This window comes from Bos grunniens, chromosome 27, assembly GCF_055505025.1.
Source record: "Bos grunniens cultivar Pamir isolate PY7600 chromosome 27, Bosgru_T2T1.0, whole genome shotgun sequence".
Taxonomy (NCBI): domain Eukaryota; kingdom Metazoa; phylum Chordata; class Mammalia; order Artiodactyla; family Bovidae; genus Bos; species Bos grunniens.
Window position 1 is genome coordinate 24,847,608 of NC_141191.1, and position 15,007 is coordinate 24,862,614.

General features: G+C 39.3%; 1 protein-coding gene across 8 annotated transcripts in view; it reads right to left on the reverse strand.

The window, feature by feature from the left end:
* Positions 1-15,007, reverse strand: part of LOC147343655 (uncharacterized) — a 181,514-nt gene that overhangs the window by 36,654 nt on the left and 129,853 nt on the right. For all 8 annotated transcript variants that reach the window (XR_015156332.1, XR_015156330.1, XR_015156331.1 and 5 more), the window contains exon 2: positions 6,968-7,072. The gene's annotated coding sequence lies outside the window, so the exon portion shown is untranslated. The remainder of the gene's footprint in view (positions 1-6,967; positions 7,073-15,007) is intronic.

A 15,007-nucleotide genomic window follows, 5' to 3' on the forward strand; every position in this document is an offset into this window, starting at 1 on the left:
GATCAAGACCATCCCCATGGAAAAGAAATGCAAAAAAGCAAAATGGCTGTCTGGGGAAGTCTTACAAATAGTTGTGAAAAGAAGAGAAGCGAAAAGCAAAGGAGAAAAGGAAAGATATAAGCATCTGAATGCAGAATTCCAAACAAGAGCAAGAAGAGATAAGACAGCCTTCCTCAGCGATCAATGCAAAGAAATAGAGGAAAAAAACAAAATGGGAAAGACTAGAGATCTCTTCAAGAAAATTAGAGATACCAAGGGAACATTTCATGGAAAGATGGGCTCGATAAAGGACAGAAATGGTATGGACCTAATAGAAGCAGAAGATATTAAGAAGAGATGGCAAGAATACACAGAAGAACTGTACAAAAAAGATCTTCACGACCCAGATAATCACGATGGTGTAATCACTCACCTAGAGCCAGACATCCTGGAATGTGAAGTCAAGTGGGCCTTAGAAAGCATCACTATGAACAAAGCTAGTGGAGGTGATGGGATTCCAGCTGAGCTATTTCAAATCCTGAAAGATGATGCTGTGAAAGTGCTGCACTCAATATGCCAGCAAATTTGGAAAACTCAGCAGTGGCCACAGGACTGGAAAAGGTCAGTTTTCATTCCAATCCCAAAGAAAGGCAATGCCAAAAAATGCTCAAACTACCGCACAATTGCACTCATCTCACATGCTAGTAAAGTAATGCTCAAAATTCTCCAAGCCAGGCTTCAGCAATATGTGAACCGTGAACTTCCTGATGTTCAAGCTGGCTTTAGAAAAGGCAGAGGAACCAGAGATCAAATTGCCAACATCTGCTGGATCATGGAAAAAGCAAGAGAGTTCCAGAAAAACATCTATTTCTGCTTTATTGACTATGCCAAAGCCTTTGACTGTGTGGATCACAAGAAACTGTGGAAAATTCTTCAAGAGATGGGAATACCAGACCACCTGATCTGCCTCTTGAGAAATCTGTATGCAGGTCAGGAAGCAACAGTTAGAACTGGACGTGGAACAACAGACTGGTTCCAAATAGGAAAAGGAGTACGTCAAGGTTGTATATTGTCACCCTGCTTATTTAACTTTGGAGAAGGAAATGGCACTCCACTCCACTACTCTTGCCTGGAAAATCCCATGGACGGAGGAGCCTGGTAGGCTGCAGCTCATGGGGTCGCTAGAGTTGGACACAACTAAGTGACTTCACTTTCACTTTTCACTTTCATGCACTGGAGAAGGAAATGGCAACCCACTCCAGTGTTCTTGCCTAGAGAATCCCAGGGACCGGGGAGCCTGTTGGGCTGCCATCTATGGGGTCCCACAGAGTTGGACACGACTGAAGCGACTTAGCAGCAGCAGTAGCAGTTATTTAACTTATATGCAGAGTACATCATGAGAAACGCGGGGCTGGAAGAAACACAAGCTGGAATCAAGATTGCTGGGAGAAATATCAATAACTTCAGATATGCAGATGACACCACCCTTATGGCAGAAAGTGAAGAGGAACTCAAAAGCCTCTTGATGAAAGTGAAAGTGGAGAGTGAAAAAGTTGGCTTAAAGCTCAACATTCAGAAAATGAAGATCATGGCATCCAGTCCCATCACTTCATGGGAAATAGATGGGGAAACAGTGGAAACGCATCCAGTCCCATCACTTCATGGGAAATAGATGGGGAAACAGTGGAAACAATGTCAGACTTTATTTTTTGGGGCTCCAAAATCACTGCAGATGGTGACTGCAGCCATGAAATTAAAAGACGCTTACTCCTTGGAAAGAAAGTTATGACCAACCTAGATAGCATATTCAAAAGCAGAGATATTACTTTGCCAACAAAGATTCGTCTAGAGGCTATGGTTTTTCCTGCGGTCATATATGGATGTGAGAGTTGGACTGTGAAGAAGGCTGAGCGCCAAAGAATTGATGCTTTTGAATTGTGGTGTTGGAGAAGACTCTTGAGGGTCCCTTGGACTGCAAGGAGATCCAACCAGTCCATTCTGAAGGAGATCAGCCCTGGGATTTCTTTGGAAGGAATGATGCTAAAGCTGAAACTCCAGTACTTTGGCCACCTCATGAGAAGAGTGGACTCATTGGAAAAGACTCTGATGCTGGGAGGGATTGGGGGCAGGAGGAGAAGGGGACGACAGAGGATGCGATGGCTGGATGGCATCACTGACTCGATGGACGTGAGTCTGAGTGAACTCTGGGAGTTGGTGATGGACAGGGAGGCCTGGCGTGCTGCGATTCATGGGGTCGCAAAGAGTGGGACACAACTGAGCGACTGAACTGAACTGATACATATCTTTCTGTTTTGGCCATACAAGGTGTTACAATAAAAGGGATTCCCTGGTGGCTCAGACGGTAAAGAGTGTGCCTGCAATGCAAGAGACCCAAGTACGACCCCTGGGTCAGGAAGATTCCCTGGAGAAGGAAATGGCCACCCATTCCAGTATTCTTGCCTGGAAAATCCCATGGACAGAGCAGCCTGGCAGGCTGCAGTCCAGGGTGTCACAAAGAGTCGGACATGACTGAGGGACTTCACTTTCACTTTCTAATAAAAATCCATCTTTTTCATTAAAGCCATCCTAGTGGGTGTGAGGTGCTATCTTACCACAGTTTTTATTTGTATGTTGATGTTGAATGATGTTGAATGCTTTTTTCTTTTTTAATGTGATTACTGGCCATTAATGTATTTTCTTTGGAGAAACAGCTATTCAAATCATTTGTCCCCTTTTAAGTCAGGTTTTTTAAAATTGTTGAGTGTCTTAAGTTTTAAATATTTTAGATGTTACACCCGTATCAGACACAGAAAACACCACTATTTTTCCCCATTCTGTGTATTCTTTTCTCTTTCTTGAGAGTAACCTCTGAAGTAACTGATCTCATTTTTGATAAAGTGCAATTAATTGTTCTGTTGCTTATGATTTTCATGGCCTGAACCTTTGTTTAATCCAAGGTCATGAAGATGTACATTAAAGTTCTAAGAATTTTATATTTTGATCTTTTATATTTAGTCTTTGGTCCATTTTATATTAGTTTTTATATATGGTATAATGAAGAAATTCTATGCATATATTTTTAATCCTTTTCAAATTGAGAAAGGGCTGTTATTCACTGGTCCTCTGAAAACTCAACTATTATAATACAAATGCGAAGGACTCCAACTCTTTTATTATAGTAAATTCAGGTTTAAACTCTCCTTTGAGCTCCAGATGTTTTCATGCAACTTCTTACTGACAACTTTAATTGGTAACTGAATGCTTTATGTACCTTTCAGTAAATGGTAAGACCACATTCTAGGAATACTGACAAACATAATGTGAATCAAACAACCTTCATAACAATCACCGTGCTCCATCACACCACCTACGTACTCACACTGGAAAGCAGATCCAGCCTCTGAACTGTCCCTACTTCCAATCTTACCTTCATATAGCCCATCCTCTCCAAAGAACCTGATCGACACTTTCAAACACACAACAAATCAAGTCACTTTACTCCGGGAAACACTTCAATGGCTTCCCTGGAGAGTGATTTTGTCTCTGAGGGGAGAAGTGACAATGTCTGGAAATAATTTTGCTGTCACCATGATGTGGAGGTACTACCAGCATCTAGTGCCTAGAGGCCAAGCATGCTAGTAAACACCCCACGACATAGGACAGCCCAACGAAGAATGATCTGACCCCAAATTTCAGTAATATCAAAGGTTGAGACCCCCTGAATATCACTTGGAAGACAATTCAGAATACTTACCACGGACTAGCAGGCTCTTCATGACCCCTGCCTACCTCTCAGGTCTCACCTCCTATTTAGTACACCTCTCAGCATTCTCAAGCCAGACATTCTATTTCTTTAAGATACAAAACTATCTTCTGCATCAAAATCTTTAAATCTTTTATCTGCTTTGCCTAGAGTACTCTCCACCCAGATTTTTGCCCGGTTGACTGTTCTTCATCACCAGGCCTTTGTTTGAGCATTACCTTCTCAGATTCAAGCCCTCCCAACCACAGCTGAAGACAGTATATATCAAATGGAGAGGGTATTATGAGGCAATCATAATAAAAACTGATGATAAAGAAAATGAAAGGATTATAGATCATATTTTATAACAGCAGATCCTGAAGAGCTGAAATATGTAGTGCATGCAGTCTTGTTGAGGCTGAGCAGTCTGGGATTGGCAATGCCATACATAAATGTTCACTCTTGGTTGGGAATTGCTGGGTAAACATGGCAGGATGTCAACAGGAGAGAAGACTGAGATTCCATCAGGATTTAAACCAGACGGAAGAGTCGTGAGGAAGGTGGAGAAGGCACCTACAGAGTATGAAAGTTATGAAACAGAAGTCTCTGAGATGCATAGTGAAAGTAAAACGTACAGTAGAGAAACGTTCCATAAAAGTAAAGAAACATGGCATGTGGACAATGAGGTACTTCAGAGGCTCAGATTTTAAGGCAGTAATTCTCATTCATGATCATGTACAAATTACAGCTACTCCAGTGAGGATAAACATGTAATTAGATAAAAATTCATGCAGCTAAAGAGATTTAAAAAACTCTGTTGGATGATAAAAGAGTCACCACATAAATATTTAATTCCCCAGTGACGATGACAGAAGATGGCATGAGAAGGCTTCAGATTTTGAGCTGAAGTTAATCAAGAAGATGTTACACAGGACTGAGAGTTCTCGTAAGTGAATTCATATCAGTTAACAGTGGTTGCCTGGACACTTGCTGTATTCAGACTGAATCTAAAGCTGGGTCAGGTTCAACAGGAAACAGTGAGCAATGGGAATGGAAGGAAGAGAAAGTGGTGACCCCTCTTCTGGGTTAAGATAAAGAGTATCTCAGCAGTTGAAAGGTTACAAAAAGTATAATAGAAGGTTACAAAACACCTAGACTATAAGCCAGGGAGAGATGATAAGCAATATTACCTAAAAGAAAGTGCAGTGAAGAACAAATGGAATGTTAACTCTCTTTCCAGATATAACAGTGATGATAAGAAGGAGCAGCAGTGGGAGACTATATGAAATAACTGATGGTGAATTGATCAGATTGAGGATGGGGGCTGACATGTATTCACTTAAGTAGAGGAGGTGAAATTTTTCAAGGAAATAGGTAAAAGAAAAGAGAGACTTCGAAGAATCTATAACTCAGAGACTTCTCTGAGAATGAATTTTAATGTGAAGAATTAGGGCTCTTCCCTGTCTCAGTACCATGTGGTTGTGTCTGGTGATACTGGGGGAGATTATTCCCCTTCCACATCCTCCTCAAAGGGCAAAACAAAACATTGGTTTTTGTTTCATTGCAATAAATCATATCCCCTCAGGCAGCCTTACCCTCTAAATGAAAGCTGGATTTGCCACATAAGTTATCATTAAGTCCCAACACTGTTCTTATACTGTTTTTAAGTTGTTTTGTGTTGATTTCCAGTACATAAACAACATCAATGGAAAGACAGAGGATTTGATTATCAGTTAAAATGTCAGTTGAACTTAAAAATCAGTGGGTGGAAAAGCTCAAGAGTCACTTATAATTTTAAACTGAGCAGACAAAGCCAATTGAGTAAATGAAGTGTTGCTTTTAAACACTGCATTTATTTTGTTACCTAGGCTAAGGGAAATGTTATTATGGACGGTCCTTCCAGGACTGAAATCACAGTTGCTCATAATTTCAGCATGTCTTCCTAACACACATGACCCACTTTAAAGGGAAGCTAGGCTGGATGCACTTAAGAGTATCTCACATCAATAACAAAAAGTCATAAAGGACCTTTTTGATTTTATTCACAGGTATGTGACCAGTTTCACATCACATGAAAGATTAATATTCTACCTGTACCTTGAGGACCATAATAGCAATGTCTTTGGTGAAATTCACTTGTGACATGAGTGGTATTATTTTTCCAGACATAAGTAGCTTTCATATAATGAAGTCACTTTTGATAGCGCAGGCTTTCCTTTGGTATTAGTTGTTTGCCAAGCTTTCCCTAAAGCTGAGTCAGATTCACGTATTTTTCTATCATACAGACGATTACTTCTGAACCCTTGGGAGTGGCACTTTCTCCCATCCCCACACTTGATAGAGTCCTATGGAAGACTCATGCTTATTCAACCATAGAAAAAATATATTTGGCCATAATACAAGTTATATTTTCAACACCCAAGAGGCAAAAGAGGCATGTGTATCACTAATAATCTTTTTTCTGCATAATGTCCAAACACATAGCATTATTAAGATATATGGCTATAATTTTCCAAGAAATAAAGCATTAAGATAATGTGAAGAGATAAAACACTATAAAAACATTACTACAGGACAGAATGAAATATGACTTATGTTAGTAAGTTCTACATGACATTGCTTATCGTTTTATTATTGAGCATCTCTTTAGAATGGATAGTATGCTAAGAGCCATGTGTCTCAATGGAACATTATACAAACATATATATATATATATATATATACACACACACACACACACATACATACATACACTTTATCTGTGAACTTATATGCAAAATAATATGAAAAGGCTATTTTAAAAATCCAACATATATTGGATTTACTGAACATATATAATAAAAATTCAACTTACTGAAGATTCACTTGAAACTCTGACTTCATCAAAATGAAAAAGCTAAAGACTTTACAAAAAAGATCAGAATCTCAATTTTATGCTTCAGTTAAAGATATCAAACATTAGGGAACTGTGAGTTTACTCCGAGTACTTAGTCTAAAGAATGTAATAGGCACTTTCTTGTATATAAATATATAAATGTGTATCTTAGCAGTATAGCTAAAGATAAGTATCAGATAGAAATAGACTATTATAGACTTCTGAATTGTATTTTAAAGATCCATTTCCAAAGTTAATTAAGCACTATTTTCTGCTTATGACCCTACTTAGTGCAGTCTAATAATGATGTGATTGTGATAAGCACTGACATTTCAAAGGCTTACAATAACAGGCATGCATTTGTCACTCACAGTGTGTGGCCATGCAAGTCAGCTGTGGCTCTGCTCCCAGTCACAGTCATTCTGGGGCTCAGGCTGTAGGGCTGAAGGAGGGCCCCGATGTAGGACAATGTAGATCTATGGAAGAGAGAAATAAGGGTCGGTAAGGAAACTTCTGGCAAAAAAAAAAAAAAAAAAAAACAAGACATCTATGTAGTGGTGAAATACTCCTCTCATGGGATGGAAGACTCCATAAGAAGGAAAATAAATCTGTGAAGAGTAAATCAAGCTACCCCAATACAGAAATATAATTTTTACTTGACACCCTAATTCGAACGAGAATGCAGGAGTTTTAAACAGAGAAGCTAAAATGGACAGATTTTAGCTGCTTCATTATTCTTAACCTTCTCTGGCCCATCTTCTAGGTTTTTAAGTTGTCATTATTTACTGCTTCTGCTTTCAATTAAATCCTTCATCTCTGTGTTTATGCTTTTCCTGATAAACTGCCTGCTTTCCCGCTTATGTCTTCAGGGTAGGGATTTTATTTCACTCTTCTTAACCTGACAAAGGTAACCAAAATTTCTCAGGAAAAAAGACCAGAGATGATCTTCTTGGTAAATAGGATGTTTTTATATACTCTGAACTTTGCACTTTTTAAAAGATCCACTTATGGAATTACTATGGAATATTTTTTCTGAAGCAAACATCCCATAACCTAGAGTTATGAATATCTCTATTTCTATGTCACTTGTAAGTTTACACAGACAAGCCATGGAGCTGACCTATTTTGTTGATCCCAATGAATAAATGTGCACAAGCAAAATTACAGCTCTATACAAACTGGATGAAAGCATTCCTTTATTTAAGAAAAGATTACTAATAGACATGGAAAAAAAATGTGTCAAGTGTTGAATCCTGGCAGATATTTTACAATAGGGCAAATTAAGGAATATCAAAAACTAACAAGGAGTAAGATTAAGTGGTTTTTAGTTGTACATAACTAAATAGTATTTAGACCCATTTTTAAAATGAGAAAATATAAAATGATTTAGCAAAGGACAGTGACTTTGCCCTGTTCCTACACAGTGTTTTCATCTGCCTGGTAGAGTGTGTGTTAGCAATGTCTGGTGACCAGCAAGGACTCTTATGGAGCACGGATCACTGTAACTCTTTCTGTACCTACTCCGTTCTGAGAAATCAGAAAGCCCAATTTTTTCTGTCCTTTAACGTATCTTGTTCACAACATAGAGAAACTATTACCTAACAAAATTATCTTCAGTGAGACAGAAGAGGGGGAGTGCATATCAGACCTCAGGTTGGGGAACTGAGATGGGTGGATATAAGACACTGCTGAATCCTTTATTATAGGTGTCAGGGTAATTGCCTCCTCTCCAAATTATCTGTAAGTATTAGGCACATCTCCCAGTGGGGAAACAAATGAATGGTCTCTCCAGTTCTGTTACACTCGTCATTTTTTCCTGTTTGCATAACCAGAATGCACTGGTTCATTAACTGGTACACATACACGGAGATCAAAGCGAGACCCAAGAAAGAGGCAAACCCCTCCAGATGGGGCAGGTGGAAGGAATAATAAACCACCAAGTTTACCCATAAGGCCTGCCTTGAGATTACAAGACGAGACCTCCACACATACCCCCACCCCCAGGCCTTTTAGTTTATACTCTGATTGGTCCAGTCATGTACACAGACCAGATGGTCTCGACCACACTTACTCTATCAAGGCTGTACCCTTGAAAACAGATCCTGTTGTAGAAATAGAGGACAGACTGTACATTCCAAGCATGGCAGCAGGTGAAGAGACCCCATTGCCTCAGACTAGTTCAATGATCAACTGGCCACCACATACTCAGGACAACTTCCTCCAAAACTACGTTACTGACTTAAAAGAAGTAAGGCTCTTAAAAGAGCCTCTGCTTCCATCACGACCCTGAGTTATTATGTCAAGTCTCCCGTTAGCTTGAGGCCGTGACCATATCCACTCTTTTTTCTTAAATTTTCGTCTCCACTCAATAACGTGATTTAAAGTTTATTTCGATTCCTATTGTGCACGGGCACATGTCTGTACACAAGGGATGAAACATGAAAGTCTGCAACACCCCTGAGCTTCATCCTCTGAGGACTGAGTATGGAAAGAGGGTCAAGAATGGTAGCAAGAGTATTTCTACTATTGTCTGATTCAAATTTCTGGAAGTTTGCTCTGGCTAGGGTGAAAATGGGCATGAGCATGGGAAATACTTCACCAAAGAACAGAAGACTGAATGGTCTTAACCCTGTTTATTTAACTTATATTCAGAGTACATCATGAGAAACGCTGGACTGGAAGAAACACAAGCTGGAATTAAGACTGCCGGGAGAAATACCAATAACCTCAGATATGCAGATATGCCACCCTTATGGCAGAAAGTGAAGAGGAACTAAAAAGCCTCTTGATGAAAGTGAAAGTGGAGAGTGAAAAAGTTGGCTTAAAGCTCAACATTCAGAAAATGAAGATCATGGCATCCGGTCCCATCACTTCATGGGAAATAGATGGGGAAACAGTGGAAACAGTGTCAGACTTTATTTTGGAGGGCTCCAAAATCACTGCAGATGGTGATTGCAGCCATGAAATTAAAAGACGCTTACTCCTTAGAAGGAAAGTTATGATCAACCTAGATAGCATATTGAAAAGCAAAGACATTACTTTGCCAACAAAGGTCCGTCTAGTCAAGGCTATGGTTTTTCCTGTGGTCATGTATGGATGTGAGAGTTGGACTGTGAAGACGGCTGAGCACCGAAGAACTGATGCTTTTGAACTGTGGTATTGGAGAAGACTCTTGAGAGTCCCTTGGACTCTAAGGAGATCCAAACCAGTCCATTCTGAAGGAGATCAGCCCTGGGATTTCTTTGGAAGGAATGATGCTAAAGCTGAAACTCCAGTACTTTGGCCACCTCATGCAAAGAGTTGACTCATTGGAAAAGACTCTGATGCTGGGAGGGATTGGGGGCAGGAGGAGGAGGGGACGACAAAGGATGAGATGGCTGGATGGCATCACTGACTCGATGGACGTGAGTCTCAGTGAACTCCGGGAGTCGGTGTTCGACAGGGAGGCCTGGCGTGCTGCGATTCATGGGGTTGCAAAGAGTTGGACACGACTGAGCGACTGATCTGATCTGAACAGATTTACTTCTACACAACTATTTTTATCCCTCCTATTGTTTTGAATCCAGCAGCATTCTCCTAGGACTGTTGGTTCAAATTCCTAAGCTAATTTACTCATTAGTCTCATAAATGCTACAATCATTGTGCTCTGCCCCATTGCTTCAAACTCCACACCCAGTCTCATCTCCACTGGTTACTTCTTTCTCTGGAAATCAATTCTCATCCCTGATTTCCTCATTTCAAATATGGATAGAAGTGTCCACATCTACATTTCCCCATTTATTGTGATACCACCTCATATTTTTATATAATTCCTGGAGGTGCCTTATCTACCAACATATTTTCTGTCTCCCCTATAGTAACTGAGTATTTCTGATACTTTCTGTGTCTGTATGATAATGCCTACAGAAGCTGAAATAACAATTTAGTTATCACTGTGCAAGTCAACTCAGGAAAACACCCTCTGAGTAAAGTCACCACCAGAAGTTCCCCCCTGAAACCCTGAGATATTAGGAGACTCAATTACATGTAGCATCTTCTGACCACTGGGTGAAGGTGGTCTAACTTGATTAGAACATGTGGGAATGAGCAAAGCAAATTAATACATTGGGCACATATTAATTGAACAACACATGTATAAAATCAACAGAAAGTGAAATGGCAATAGTTTTTAAACAAGTGTCAGTCATAAATCCCGTGTTATCAAAACCAAGATGACCAAGGTAAATTACTTATGTGCATTTTAACCAATACCTCTGCTGTTTTACTTAACAATTGTTTAGGAATAACAGTGAATTATAACTATTACTGCTTCTATTAATGATGATGATAGCAAATGTTAATATGGTGCTTTGCTCTTTTCCCAGGCCCTGTTCTGAGTTCTTTATATACATTATGACATTTAATCCTCTCAACAACCTTACTTTCATTTTACAGAGAGGAAATTTAGAATAACAAGGCTGAAAACTTGCCTACGACCACAAATCCAGCCATAAGGCTGGAATGGAAACTTACAGCCAGGTTCTAGAACCCATACTTTGAGCCACCATGTCACACCGCCTCTCTTACTAGTTTGCCTCCTAACTGTGGAAACGAGTGTCTGTGGTGCTCAACCGTCACTGCAGAAGTCAGCAAGGAAAAGTCACTGCAGAAAAGCATATACCTGGCCCCTTCACTGTAACAGTCTTCACTTAGTTGCATGCTTGTTGAGAGGTTGGTGTGGAACACCAAGTAAGGATGGTGATAAATTCACACAGGCATCATGTAAATTTAACCATCCCCAGAAAAGAGGGAGAGCAAGTGTTACACAAGCAACTGTCATTCATCTCACCTGAATATACCTTCATATAGTTCACTGGAAATAAAACAAATATCACTGCTTAGTGGACACTAGCTATAATTTGAAACTTCTTAGTAATACACACTAAATTAACATATTTGGCAGAAAAAGTGACCAGTCTGGTATTGAGACATTTGCAGGCTTGCTTATGAGGTCTTCTGAGAAAGTAACAAGTAAAAATGTACTTAAATCAATATAAGTCAACACAAAACCATGATTGTAGGCCTCAGAATTATGAAAGAACTGAACATAATTGAATTTTGGCTATTACCTTTTTTTTAATGAAAATTACTATGTTTACTAAGAGAAATATTCAGTTATTAACCATAAAACTACAGTTATCAATATAACACGGAATTCGTTAGACGTTTATTGGACCCACAAATCAATAGAAGAGGTGATTCCATTCTATCTCAAATACCAAGAGAAAAACAGTTTTCTTTTTTATTCTTTAGTAAAGTGGGAGGGGTTTTTTTTGTTGTTGTTATTAACACAAAGGAAAAAAATTTCCCCATCTTTGCTTTTATTATTTGAAGCTTAGGGTCTTGCTATGTAATTTTAGACCTTTCTTGGACTTCAGAATTCTTAAAATAATGTTTTTTCAAAACCTGGTCTGGTATGCCAAATCACTTATTTCTGTTTTGTTTTTTCTCTTGGGATTCTCATCTGCTTCTCGAATCTCTCCCTCTCTTCCTTCTGTCTCGCCAATCCTCTCCTCCTTCCTGTCTCTTCCTCTCTCCTCTCTCTTTCCCTTGATTCTGCTCTTTCTCTTCTGGATCTCTCCTCAAAACACTGGATCTCAAAGGACACCTATCTCTTGATGATCCTTCTCCAACTTCCCTTTTCATTTTAAATAGTTAACAGAGAAAAGGGCATGCCCTCACCGTCACATATCACCCTGCAAGTGATCAGTTTTCCTCCTGGAACATTCCACTTTTACTAGTGCTCTGTGCATCCTTCCAGAGTTTAACTGTTTTCACCCTTTTAAATTTTCAAAAACATATATCTCTATATTTTTCATAAATCATAGCCCTGTTGTGGTAAAGGAGCTTGCAAGATCCAATGAAGCTATGAGCCATGCTTGCAAGGCCACCCAAGATGGACGGGTCATACTGAAAAATTCTGACAATACATGGTTCACTGGAGATAGGATGGCAAACCACTCCAGTATTTTTGCTATGAGAACTCCATGAACAGCATGAAAAAGCAAAAAGACATGACACTGGAAGATGGGCCCCCCAGGTTGGAAGGTCTCCAATATGTTACTGGAGAAGAGCAGAAGGCAATTACAAATAACTCCAGAAAGAATGAAGTGGTTGGGCCAAAGTGGAAACAATGCTCAGTTGTGGATGTGTCTGGTGGTGAAAGTAAAATATGACACTGTAAAGAACAGTACTGCATAGGACTCTGGAATGTTAAGACCATGAATCAAGGTAAATTGGAAATGGTCAAACAGGAGATGGCAAGAGTGAACATGGAAATCTTTGGAATCAGTGAATAAAATGGACAGGAATGGGTGAATTTAATTCAGATGATCATTATACCTACTACTGTGGACAAGAACCCTTTCGAAGAAATGGAGTAGCCCTCGACATCAACAAGAGAGTCAGAAATGCAGTACATGGGTACAATCTCAAAAATGACAGAATGGTCTTGGTTCATTTCAACATTACAGTAATCCAAGTCTGTGCCCCAACCACTAATGCTAAAGAAGCTGAAATTGGCAAGTTCCATATTGATTTACAAAACCTTCTAGAACTAACACGAAATTAGAATGTCCTTTTCATCACAGAGGATTGGAATTTAAAAGTAGGAAGTCAAGAGATACCTGGAATAACAGGCAAGTTTGGCCTTGAAGTACAAAAATGAAGCGGGGCAAAGGCTAACAGAATTTTGTCTAGAGCACACACTAGTCATATCAAATACTTTTTCCCAACAACATAAGTGATGACTCTACACATGGACAATACCAAATGACCAGATGGTCAATACCAAAATCAAATTAATTATAATATTCTTTGCAGCTAAAGATGGAGAATCTCTATACAGTCTGCAAAAACAGGACCTTAAGCTGACTGTCGCTTAGATCATGAGCTCCTTATGGAAAAATTCAGGTTTAAATTGAAGAAAGTAGGAAAAACTACTAGTCCATTCAGTTATTATCTAAATCAAATCCCTTATGATTATATAGTGGAGGTGATGAATAGATTCAAGGGATTAGATCTTGTAGAAAGAGTGCTTAAAGAACTATGGATGAAGATTCGTAACACTTTACAGGAGGCAGTGATCAAAACCATTTCAATACAAAAGGACGGTAGGAAAGCAAAAGTGGTTGTCTAAGGAGCCCTTACAAATAGCTGAGGAAAGAAAAGAAGTGAAAAGCAAAGGAAAAAGGGAAAAATATATACAACTGAATGCAGAGTTACACAGAATAGCAAGGAGAGAAAAGAAGGCCTTCTGAAATGAAAAATACAAAGAAATAGAGGAAAACTATAGAAAGGGAACAACTAGACATCTTTTCAAGAAAACTGGAGCCTCAAGGGAACATTTCATACAAGGATGGGCATGAAAAATGACAGAAACAGTAAGGACCTAACAGAGGCAGAAAGGATTAAGACGTGGCAAGAATACACTGAAGAACTGTACTAAAAAAAAAAAAAAAAAAGTTCTTAATGACCTGAATAACCATGATGGTATGGTCACTCACCTAGAACCAGACATTCTGGAAATCAAGTGGGTCTTAGAATATTATTCAAACAAAGCTTGTGGAGGTGACAGAATTCCAGCTGAGCTATTTAAAATCCTAAATGATGATAAAGTTAATGTGCTGCACTCAGTATGTTAGCAAATTTGGAAAACTCAGCAGGACTGGAAAAGGTCAGTTTTCATTCCAATTCCAAAGGACAATGTCAAAGAATGTTCCAACTACCGTGCAACTGCACTCATTTCACATGCTAGAGATTATGCTCAGTATCCTTCAAGCCATGCTTCAGCAGCACATGAACCAAGAACTACCAGATGTATAAGCTTGGTTTAGAAAGGCAGGGGAACCACAGATCCAACTGCCAACACTTGCTGGATCATGGAAAAAGCAAAAGAATTCCAGAAAAACATCTCTTTCTGCTTTATTGACTACACTAAAGCCTTTGTGTGGAAACACAACAAACTGTGGAAAATTCTCAAAAAAGATGGGATACTAGGCCATGTTCCCTGTCTACTGAGAAACCTGTATGCAGGTCAAGAAGCAACAGTTAGTATCAGGCATGGAGCAATGAACTAGTTCAAAATTAGGAAAGGAGTACCACAAGGCTGTATACAGTCACCTTGCTTATTTAACAAACATGCAGAGTACATCATGTGACATCCTGGGTTGGGTGACTCACAAGCTAGAATCAAGACTGGGCGGGAGAAATATTAACAACCTCAGATATGCAGATGATAGCGTTTTAATCACAAAGTGAAGAGGAACTAAAGAGTTTCTTGATGAGGGTGAAAGAGGAAGAGCAAAATATCTGGCTTAAAACTCAACAACAACAACAAACTAAGATCATGGCATCAGATCCTATCACTTCAT